At 31.9% G+C, this 10,729-nt stretch overlaps 1 protein-coding gene and 1 pseudogene across 1 annotated transcript in view; one reads left to right on the top strand and one right to left on the bottom strand.

The window, feature by feature from the left end:
- The window catches only part of MGAT4C (MGAT4 family member C), a 660,237-nt gene that overhangs the window by 591,094 nt on the left and 58,414 nt on the right, over positions 1 to 10,729 (bottom strand). The window lies entirely within an intron of this gene.
- On the top strand, positions 2,043 to 2,161 carry LOC111740951 (annotated as a pseudogene).

Here is a 10,729-nt window from a genome sequence, read left to right on the forward strand (position 1 = left end):
CAGTAGAAAACTTTAAAATCTAATCAAAGAAGGGATTCCATAAAAATGACTTTATAATTCTGAAAAAAATAAATTGAAAGACTAAATATAAGCTTTTATTAACCGAGAAGAAAATAGATGATGCACTTATTAGAATAGTATTAAATGAAAACAAAAAACAAAACTGTAAATTTTGAAATTTTAATACTTCCTGCCCAAGTTTCTAGTTTATGTGCATGAAGTATATCTGCACAGTGTAACTCGTAGAGTATTTTGCCTATCCAATAGAATGTTAATGCGTGTTTCATTAACATTTCTATATTGGGCTTCTCAGCTTTCAGAAGTTTTCACAAAAACCTTAAAGTTTTGATTGGCTTCAAAAGAGCAACTTTCCTTTGAAAAGCAGTACCAATCTGTTTTATTCTCAATTGTATTAATTTGAAACAAACAATTTTGGCACATATGCTTTGGATTTGTTATTTGGATTCATACCGTACTTGAGCAAAGATCATTGCTTCTAAAAAACACTTAGTATACATGATATTTAAAGTTGTTTTGAATTTACTTTTGTTTTTTCTAAATTATCACAAAAATTTTATGAAAATGCATGACTTTTTTGTCCTTTTAAGTTTTAAAACAATCTTTTTTATGATAAAAATAACATCAAATGCAATAATTTTCTGACTTTTTTACAAAAAAAAATAATAATAACTAAAGAAAACAAATATTTAATGGTTAAAAAAAAAAAACCTCTTGCAATGAGTTTCCCAAGGGTATAACTGTCAAACTTCTGTCTTGGCCTTAAGCGATGTCTTAGAAACGTTAACACCTGGCAAACCAATGTGCTTTATTTAGTGCCATTGAAAATATCTAGAGTAAACAATGCTTAAACATTGTGTTATATAATTGGCAAAAGGCAAAATTTAACTTACTTTTAACTCAGAATACAAAATAATCACCCAGGGACAGTTCCTGAACCCATGCATAGAAAGTATCTCTGAAAATTTCAGAAATTTAAAACAAGAATGGTTTTGCTTGAGCACAATGCTTCATCTTGCTTTTATTCCTATGTAACTGCCTAAGTTTCTTATGTTATTTAAAAGCTTTTCCAGGCTTGAGTTCCACTTTTCAATAGAATGTCCTTTTAGATTACTAAATATGATAGAGAACCAATCATGAATAGAATTAGCTTCTTTCATAGTTTTTTAAGTATGTATTTAAAAGTAAACCAGTATAACAGTTTCCAATTTTTTTCTGATATTTCATTTAAACAAAATGATCCTCACATCTTTGAATATTTATCTTCTTTGTAAGTTTTATCCATTTATTTAAGCATCGATCATTAATAAAGAATAATTAATCTATGGTTCACAGACATTTTATGTACTTATCTTGAATTCATTATCTGTGTTGTGTACTTGTGTTTTCTTCTAGACTTAAAGTTATTAAAGATTCATGTATTATTTCACATTGTACACTCCCTTTTACAAATTTTCTGAATTGTAGAAAGGCTTAATACTGGTCAATTAACTAAAATCAACTGAGAATACATGTCTCTTTGTAGGCCCTATTGGCAGATTGTTTTATTTGCCAATAAATTCTTCCTTTCTTCCAAGTGCCTGCCAAGGCTCAGTATTTGTAGAGTATACTTTAATAAATAATTAATGGTAGACATGGCCATGTGACTTGATTTAACCTATAGAAAAGTGATAGAGTGCTATTTCTGAGTTGACAACTTTACAGCACAATATTATGTGTTTCTGCTTCCACCTTGTTCCCAGAGTACACTATACCACAGTTAGCCACTGCTGCCTCAGCCAGAGTACATAGTAAAAACACATAGACCAAAACCAGGTGGTCTAGTTTAGCTCAGAGTACCCCAGTTGAGATTAACTGACCTATAGACTGCTGAGCTGTAAATAAAATAATTGTTGTTTTAAGCTATAGAGATTGAAGGGGGAGGAGGTCAATTGTTATGCAGCCTTATCCTATCAGAAAATTAATACTTCTGGCAGAGAAAATGAATATGTATTCAGTCTTTAGTACAACTATAAAAAATTATAGTCTACAGCCATACTACCCTGAACAAGCCCAATCTCATCTGATCTCAGAAGTTAAGCAGGCTCAGGCCTGATTAGTACTTGGATGGGAGACCACCTAGGAAGACTAGGTACTATAGGCGTAAAAAATAAGAGATCGTAAGCTGACAAAGTCCTTGCAATCTGTGAGGTCAACCAAGGGTTGTCTCGCCTAAAATAAAAATAAAAATAAAAATAAAAATATAGAAAGATAGAAACCACTTTAGAAGGTTATTGATAATAAATACAGCAACATATATTAAATCTTGCACCTTAACTAACTAGCATTCACAGGTGATGAATTATTCTCAAAATCATAACTGTAAAACACTAATGACATTTAAAGACTATCTCAAAGACTGAAAGGTATAACATTTTACCTATAGATATATAGATTACCACCTAAGGAAAGAACTCAATCATACCAAGAAATAAAAATAAATAAATTAATTAATAAATGTACATTTACATATAAACTATATAAATATAAATACAAATATATACATATATATGAAATTCAGTTGTCATTCTCAGATTACTTTTGACTTCCATTCAGAAACCGTGAGTACTATACAGTTAATACAAGTATTTCTTCACAAAGAAAGAGAAAAATAGCCATACTGTATAATTATTTTTTAATTTTAATATTAGAGATGTGTTATATACAAAGAAAACACATATTCAATTATCTATTGCCTAAAATTGTAACACATATTTTAGTGATTTAATAATTTGTTACATGTACACAGTTTTATTTGAAGAGTTAATATGTCTTAGGGGAAGAAGACCTTTCCTTTGAAAAGATTATTTTACATTTGATGTAAATGGTTGGAAAGTATTGGCACAAAATAAAACATTTCAATTTCAGCTTTCACATAAATTTTCTGGCTATGATAAATTTCTTGGTCCCTTAAGTTTTTGCTTTCCTAATTCATTCTATAGTATAAAATAAGGCTCACAGGAATGGAAGCAATAACCAATACATTTTTAAAATTTTATGGATTGTTTAATGAAGCCCAGAATTTTTCAAGTTCATAAAGTTCATTAAACCTCCAAGTCAAATACCCATCCTAGATATCTTTTTACACTTTCTTTCCTGTAGGAATACTAGTCAGCCATTTAACTTCTGGGATACTAGTCAGACATCTGAAATTTGACAGGCCTAAAATTGAATTCACTTCTACTTTTCCTATCTAAGTGCAGTCCTCTTTTATTATTTACTCTGTTAAATAGTTGTTAAGTATTGAATACTATAAATATCAGTATCAGCAAGGATCATGAGAAAAGATAGCACACTCAAATGTAGTAATTTAGGATAATTTAATTCCTGGACAGTTAATAAATATGAGAGCAGATTCAAAGGAGGCCGAGAAGGCATGTTTAAGCATCCTGAGCGTAAGAACAACAGGGAGTGAGGGAGTTATCAACATCTCTTGGCCTGAAAAGGAAGGGAAAAGAAGAACTTCTGAGACATAGAGAGGGCCGAAGCTGGTCTGTAGATAAAACTATAAGAGAGTAGTGCTCAATAGGAATTGTGGGCTTTGGTAGAGAAACTCAAAGAAGGGCAATTCATGACAAGGCAGGGAGATGACCATAGAACTAAATAACATCAACTTCACTCTGTCCCTACTGTATTCTTTCCCATGATGGCTTTCATTAACCAGATCCAACAGTAACCCAAGGAGCAAAAAAGTTCATTGATGACATCAGTAAGGGTTGGTTTTCTGGTGCCAGGGTAGGTTGAAGAGGGTAAAAATAAAATTGGAGAGATAAAAAGAGTCTATCTAACATACTTATCCAGTCTAAAGGCAGAGACTAGAGAATCTTTCTAAATCTCTCTCCTTTACCCCATCCAGATTAAAAGAACATTTTTGTTCATCTAAAACCCAAATGGAATTCTGCCTCTCCATAGAATGGTATAATGGACTGAAGCAATAACTGGTGGTGAATAACCCACCAGCTCTCAGTATTTCCTAAAATAAGGAGAAAAGTCATAAGTGATTTAGACATTTTATCATTTATTTTTGATGATTTTGAGTAATTTTATTATGAAACCCAGGATATTCTGAGCATAACAAAACCAGAGTTATTAATCTGTAAGTATAGATGACAGTGTGCTTTCATAGGAACCCTCTGAGACTCTATGTGTGAAAACTTTCTTCCACTTGTGTCACTAAGAACAAAGTAACTATGTCAGGGGACCACATCTGAGGCCCCTCTACCAGTATATATACAATTACATCACAGTGACTGGAATTCCTCATTAAAAAGAAAAGACACTTAGCTTCACATGTGCATAAGGGTTGAGGAAAGGGTTAAAGTGACTCATAGAACTGTGATACAAGCCCATTCTGTTTGCATCAGACTGTACTTTCCTTAACAACTCTTGGGCAGTGAAGAGAATGCATCTGCAGGTAATTACTGAGCTGGAGAAACAGTAAGGCTGTTCACCCAACCTTCTCTTCCCTAGAGGGTAGTTAGAGCTACACCCTATGGGGCAGAGAGGAAAGGGTGTACCACCTGTGTGACACCTGTGTAAAATAAAAATGTTTTTAAAGAGACTCTTCACCACCTACTGAAGACATTCCATCTTTTAAAATGGCACAGGTTTAGAATAACTAAATTATAGAAAGAAAGGCATATATACTCGGATTCAAAATTGTCATTGTAAATAAAGCAGTTTGCATCTGGAAAATGAAAATAGTTGTGATTTCTGTGTAATCAAAGTATTTTGAAAGAGTTATTTGATAAAAACAAAGTATAATTTCAAAAGATATTCGCATACTTCTATGAATGTTATTTATGCTTTCCATTTCTACTTTTAATTTTGGAGTCCAAACTTCACACTATAGTAGGCATGGGTCCTTAAAGAGTGGATCAGTTTCAGAGGAAGTGTGAACAACAAAATGATACAATTATCCTTGGAAATATGTAGGAAAAATATGTGAATTCCAGAATATTTGCCTATAAGACCAACATTTGAGCAGCATTTTTTTTTTCTATTTATAGGTTAATCAATACCTGCAATGCATATTTTTTCGAATAATGATGAGTAAATGGATGCCTTCATCCATGGATGAATGAATAAGTTAATAAAGTTGGCTTCATGGAAGCATCTTCTTTTTCATGAAACTACTAAAATATAAACGGACTCTGATGATGTATCAGAATTAATATATGCCATGACTAAATATCTCCATATGAATCAATCAAAATATCTTCCATTTGCAGAAATAGGCCTCTAACTTCAAAAACTTAAATATTTGATTTTTTTTTTTTTTCTAATGAGACAGCATTGTAGAGTTATCAGACTGGAGAGGAGAGCATAACCATTCTCTGCAGGGCCTTTTGTGCTAGCCTCCTGTAGGGAATATTGTTGGGGTTTGTTCTCTAGCCCAAATCACTCCCTCTTATTCAATCTGCTCAATGGAGGCTAACAACCACGTTTTCTAGTGAGAGATTCAAGGCAGTGAAATTCTCTCAGTGTTAGCCAAATGTCTCTTGCTCTCTTAAACTTGACTGTTCTAAACTGGATTATCCACTGTTGTTAATGTCTATTTACATACACTTTAACTCACATTCCACAAGGTAACAAGATGAATCTGTTTAAAGTAGTAACTTTATCATGCCCACACTTTGCCTAAAACACTTTACTGGCCCAGAACAAGATTGTTAACGATTGTTATCTGTGTTTCTCAGGAGACCACAATTATTGTTTTAGAAAATTATCCATGGTACTGGACTGGCCCTGCAATGAAATCTTCCACACCTACTAGATATTGGTAATGCTGCTCCTCAGTCCTTCTGACATACGAAAACATCTCCAGAAATTTTTAAATGTCCATGGGAAGGCTGGAGAACCATTTCAGATTAGACTGTTTCTCGCTGAAATACTAAACTTCGATCACAGCAAATTATTCACTGTTTGCTTAGTACTTGTTCTCTTTTACCTTAGATATGTCTACATGCTCCTCACTCTTCTAGAAAAGTCCTTCACCTCTATATCTGACTAATTGCAGGATCAACGAATATTTTAGATTTTTCTCTGTGCCCCCTTCAAACTATAGATTATATCTCCTTCCTAGGTCCTACCAAGACATTTTATACCTACCCAGGATATGATATTTTTAAAATATCACATGACCTAATTACTTATTTGTCTCACTTGCTACATTCAAAGCTACTTAAAAATATTGACCTACTTAGAATGAGGCCTTTGTTCTCAACCTATGATGTACTTACCAGGTATTGGCATATAGTAGGTACTTAAAAAGTGAATTAATGAGTGACACTAACATTGAAACTAGAGGACCTGATTTTGAATCTGTGCTCCAATACCATGATGTAATCATTGTCAGACTGCTAATAAATTCACAGCATCTTCTGATGCTCACTATCTTGGGGGATTTCAGTAAGGATTAAGTGAGATAATATATATAAAATCTCTTTAAATACTTACAGCTATAATCATTTTAAATTCAAACTGTAATTTTCTAAATGTTAGTAGAAATTCTGTTGAGCCATAAAGTTCATTTTCTTAAATGGCTTAAAAACTTTCTGGACTATGTAGCTTGTTAGAGAATTTAAATAGCTGTCTAACTCGACATATATTTAAAAACAGTCAATTTAACTATTTAATCAGTCTATTTGTGTGCAGGTTAATTCATATCAAAGTAGCTATCCATGATGTTCACAGCTACCAATTTCACAATTATTTCTCCTTACACTACATTTTTTCCAAGTCCTCTAATTTTTTTTAATTGGACAAAATATGGCTAAACTATGAAAAATGCAATAACTTGTGGATAGCTGAATGTTAATAAAGGTTTGGGGGCAATACATTTTTTTTCCTCTCTCAGAGTGAATTTTGTTATAGTTTTCTTTTAATTTTAATATAATTGATAACAGTTATAGAGATATCTGGCATTTTAATCATGCAGATATGTCTTTTGCTGTCTAAAGTAAAATTAAAAACTGCCAGCAGTCTTTTACTTCCAGTGGTAACTGGAAAGGAAATTAAAATAGAGCTAGTAATAAATGGCTGATATGTTCAATTTGAAAGATCATATACCGGGGTCACTCACATGGGGAAGGGAGGCAACAAAATACTGTGACGAATGCATTAGAAAAACTGTTACTCACACAATTGGGAATTCCGAAGTCTTTAATAATAAGCTCTGTAACACATAAGTTAGCCATTAAAATTAAGGCCAAGATTTTTAATTTGACTAGCATCAATTCTCGTGTGTATTTAAGAGGACTCAATCCCTGTTTTACTCACTATTGCATTTATCAATTTAACAGCGGATATTTGTTTAAGGGGAACTAAATATATACAAAATCCCTTTGACTATGCATTTGGTAGCTCATAAGAGGGTTAAACTTTTTGATCTACTAATATGCTAAACAGTAATACTAGCCTGATGACTGCCAGGCACACTCTTCTGGACATTGTCATCAGCTCACTTTCAATTAATACAGCCAGTTAGAAATGTTACAAACAGTTCTAATTGTAGAATTGCCTTAGACATGGGCTATATGGCCTTTGGGTAATATCAAGAATTTAGCACTATAGAAACTAGAAGATGACAAAGAGCCAGGAATTTTACATTTTATTTCCAGGTTTATATTCCTCAATGAAAGAGCTGAATCACTGAGGATTTCAGTTCATTTTCCTAACATGCCAATCTCTTTAAACATAATTGGCTTTAACATTTGGGAATCATACGAGTGAAGATACTTGATGAGGCTATGACTGAATGAGCATAACAAGGAGTAATGTATAGAAAAGAGAGGAGTCTTGAGATTAGGACTAAAGGAAATGTCTATTTTTGAATGTCAGAATAGAAGGAATAGTAGGGGTCAGAAATATATTGTATAATTTCACGTAAACCAGAGAATATCAAAGGGAATTATAATCAACAAGTGAGTGTCTATAGACTTCAAGGAGTATAAAATGGGAACTTTAATGTGTTACTAGGGTCAAATATTTTTTCTTAACATTTACAAAACCATATCTTACAAAATAATCAAGAATTGGAGGAAATTAAAACTTCTGAGGATATCAGTAGAAAATTTAGCTAAAGAAAGCTATCAGTTGTTCGCATTAGTTTATTAATAATTAAAATTGTTGAGTGTTTAGTTATAAATTTTAAGTTGAAGAAAATATGTTTTCCTTCAACCTTTTCTTCTTTGATTACATTCAAGTTCTTTTGAAAGTAGTTGACAATTTTTGCTTTCTTTTCTTTCTACCTACTCATTCTGATACTCATCCAATCTGGCTTGCACATCATAAATCTGTCTTAATTCTCTCAATTCAGATGATCAGCAAAAGTAGATACAAACAAACATATTTAAGGTAACATCAAGAGCAATCAGATGTCTTTAAATTGGCAGCTTTTCTCAATATTTAGATATTCTCTCCTCTAAATAATATAGTTGTGTTATATTTTATTCAGTATTTAATGTTATACAGAAATAACCTAAGACAAGGTATAATCTCTTGGGTACTTTAACAAATTATCAGTCTTTTATCGCATTAATTTTATTTTTTATTGTATTACTTTCATAAACTACATAGAAGCATTCACTTTGGTAAGGTTTCTAATGTGCAATCTATATCTTTATTTATTTTATAAAGAAATAGTAGCTGTCATTGATTTAAAGTATTAGTTCTTCCTCTGATGTGATTTTTTTTTCCTTTTTAAAGGTAAATTGTTATCCTAAAAGGATCATAAAATTGATAAAAAGAACAAATAAAAATAGGATAATGTTTCAGATTTTAAAAATACTTCCTGATTTTAAAAAGAAGTAGTAGCCTTAAATATTTTTTAATCAACAAAATAATGCAAAACAAGCAAGACTTCTATATTGAAAACCTTGGTTAAGTAGGCTGGGGAAACTGTCACATGGCAAAGAGTATTATGTCACTTTCAGAGATTACATGGTGTGAAACTCAAATCTCATGGCCTTTTCTACATGAAATCAAAGGTGTCTACTTGTTTGAGATTTACTTCAGTAATTAGAGTTCCATTTAGTTGGAGCAGAGATTCAAAATGAAGTCAGTCCCATTATATCATAAATATGAAGAGCCACTGAGAATATAAATTTACCTGGGTTAAATGGTAATGATTAAGTTTTATTCAATTTGATTACAGGAACAACTTTGGTCATCTTGAACCGTATAAAGTACCGAGCATACAGTTTGAGCATAGGAATCACCAAATTTGTTGGATTGTTGATTTTATCTCCCTGGTTCTCCTGTAAGTAATTTGAGATGGAGTGTATATTGTCAAAAATTGACAAATGGGAAGTGGCATCTTTAAGACATGTCTACTGAAAGATAAGAATACTTTGGTTTACGTAGGGGTCTAGTAACTCTATACAAGTGCAGTCAATCTTTATACAAGAGCAGAAGCAGAGTCTTATAAAATAGGGACATATTTCTCAAGAAACTAAGATCTCAGTTAAAAAGGTTTGAAAATTGGAGGACTACTATGAGAACTTGGTTATAATATTCCAGTTACAACACATTAAATCAATCCCCTAAACCACAAAATCTGTAAGCCACATGGTGATAGTAATATTCATGTAATCTACCTTTTCCTTAATTTGTTGTGGCTATTATCTCATGAGAAGGTTCTCATACTTTTAAGGAATATTAACCAGCTAAGTGTACAGAGGTTCTTGTGGAAGAGATCCGATATTATAAGAAGATGTAAAATTAGAACAAAATCAAAGAGAAATAGGAATAGCTGGAAACTATTGAACATTTAGCTTTGCCTACCCATTCCACCAACCTCACCTCCACTCTAAACTAGAGTAATTTTGAGCATCTCCAGGCAGAACAGTTTTCAGTTCCAAAATGACTTTTTATTTTCTGAGGGTTTTTTGTTTTTTGTTTTCCTGTCATTCTAATTAATAGCTTTAGGGTAACTACTATTTCCTCTGAATTTCTTTATAGCAATCCAGATTACAGATTTTGATGTCTTTCAAAATTCAAGACATATTGCCTAACTTACTGATGATTTGAGGTAAATCATGTCATATCAATGGACAAATTAAAGCATAATGAAAGAAAAAAATAAAACCAAAAGCCTATCTTCCTTCCTAGCTGTTTAAATGTAGACTGCCAAAAGTAGGAGAACGCAATTATAAAGAGAAAGTAGAAGAATATATTACAAAATTAGGCTTATGAAATGTCAAACATTTTCTTTTCAGGATCAAACTTGCCTCAGAACTTAACTGAGAGAAACCATGTACTTAATAATGTGTTAAACATTTTTAGCATAAATATAATTTGCATTATTTTCATGTAATATAATGCACATGAAGAAAAAACTTTGTGTTTACTAAATATAATGAAAAAATAAAAAATGAGATAATTAAAGTGTAATGATTACCACATAAGTCTGTAGATGTTTCATACAGAAAAGTGTGTAAATTTAGTTGCTATAAGAAGTTTATATTGCAGAATTAAAGAAATCCTGAATTTAGCCCACATTCTTGAAATCAGATAGACTCCTCCAACTTTTCTCTTTTTCAAATTTGCTTCGGCTATTCTAGGTATTTTGGATTTTCATATTAGTCCTAGAATTAGTTTGTCAATTTCTACAAATATCCTTGCTAGGGTTTCAATTTGAATTGCATGAATTTATAGGTTGAGTTCATGT

Source organism: Pteropus vampyrus, unplaced genomic scaffold (assembly GCF_000151845.1).
Source record: "Pteropus vampyrus isolate Shadow unplaced genomic scaffold, Pvam_2.0 Scaffold70, whole genome shotgun sequence".
Classification (NCBI taxonomy): domain Eukaryota; kingdom Metazoa; phylum Chordata; class Mammalia; order Chiroptera; family Pteropodidae; genus Pteropus; species Pteropus vampyrus.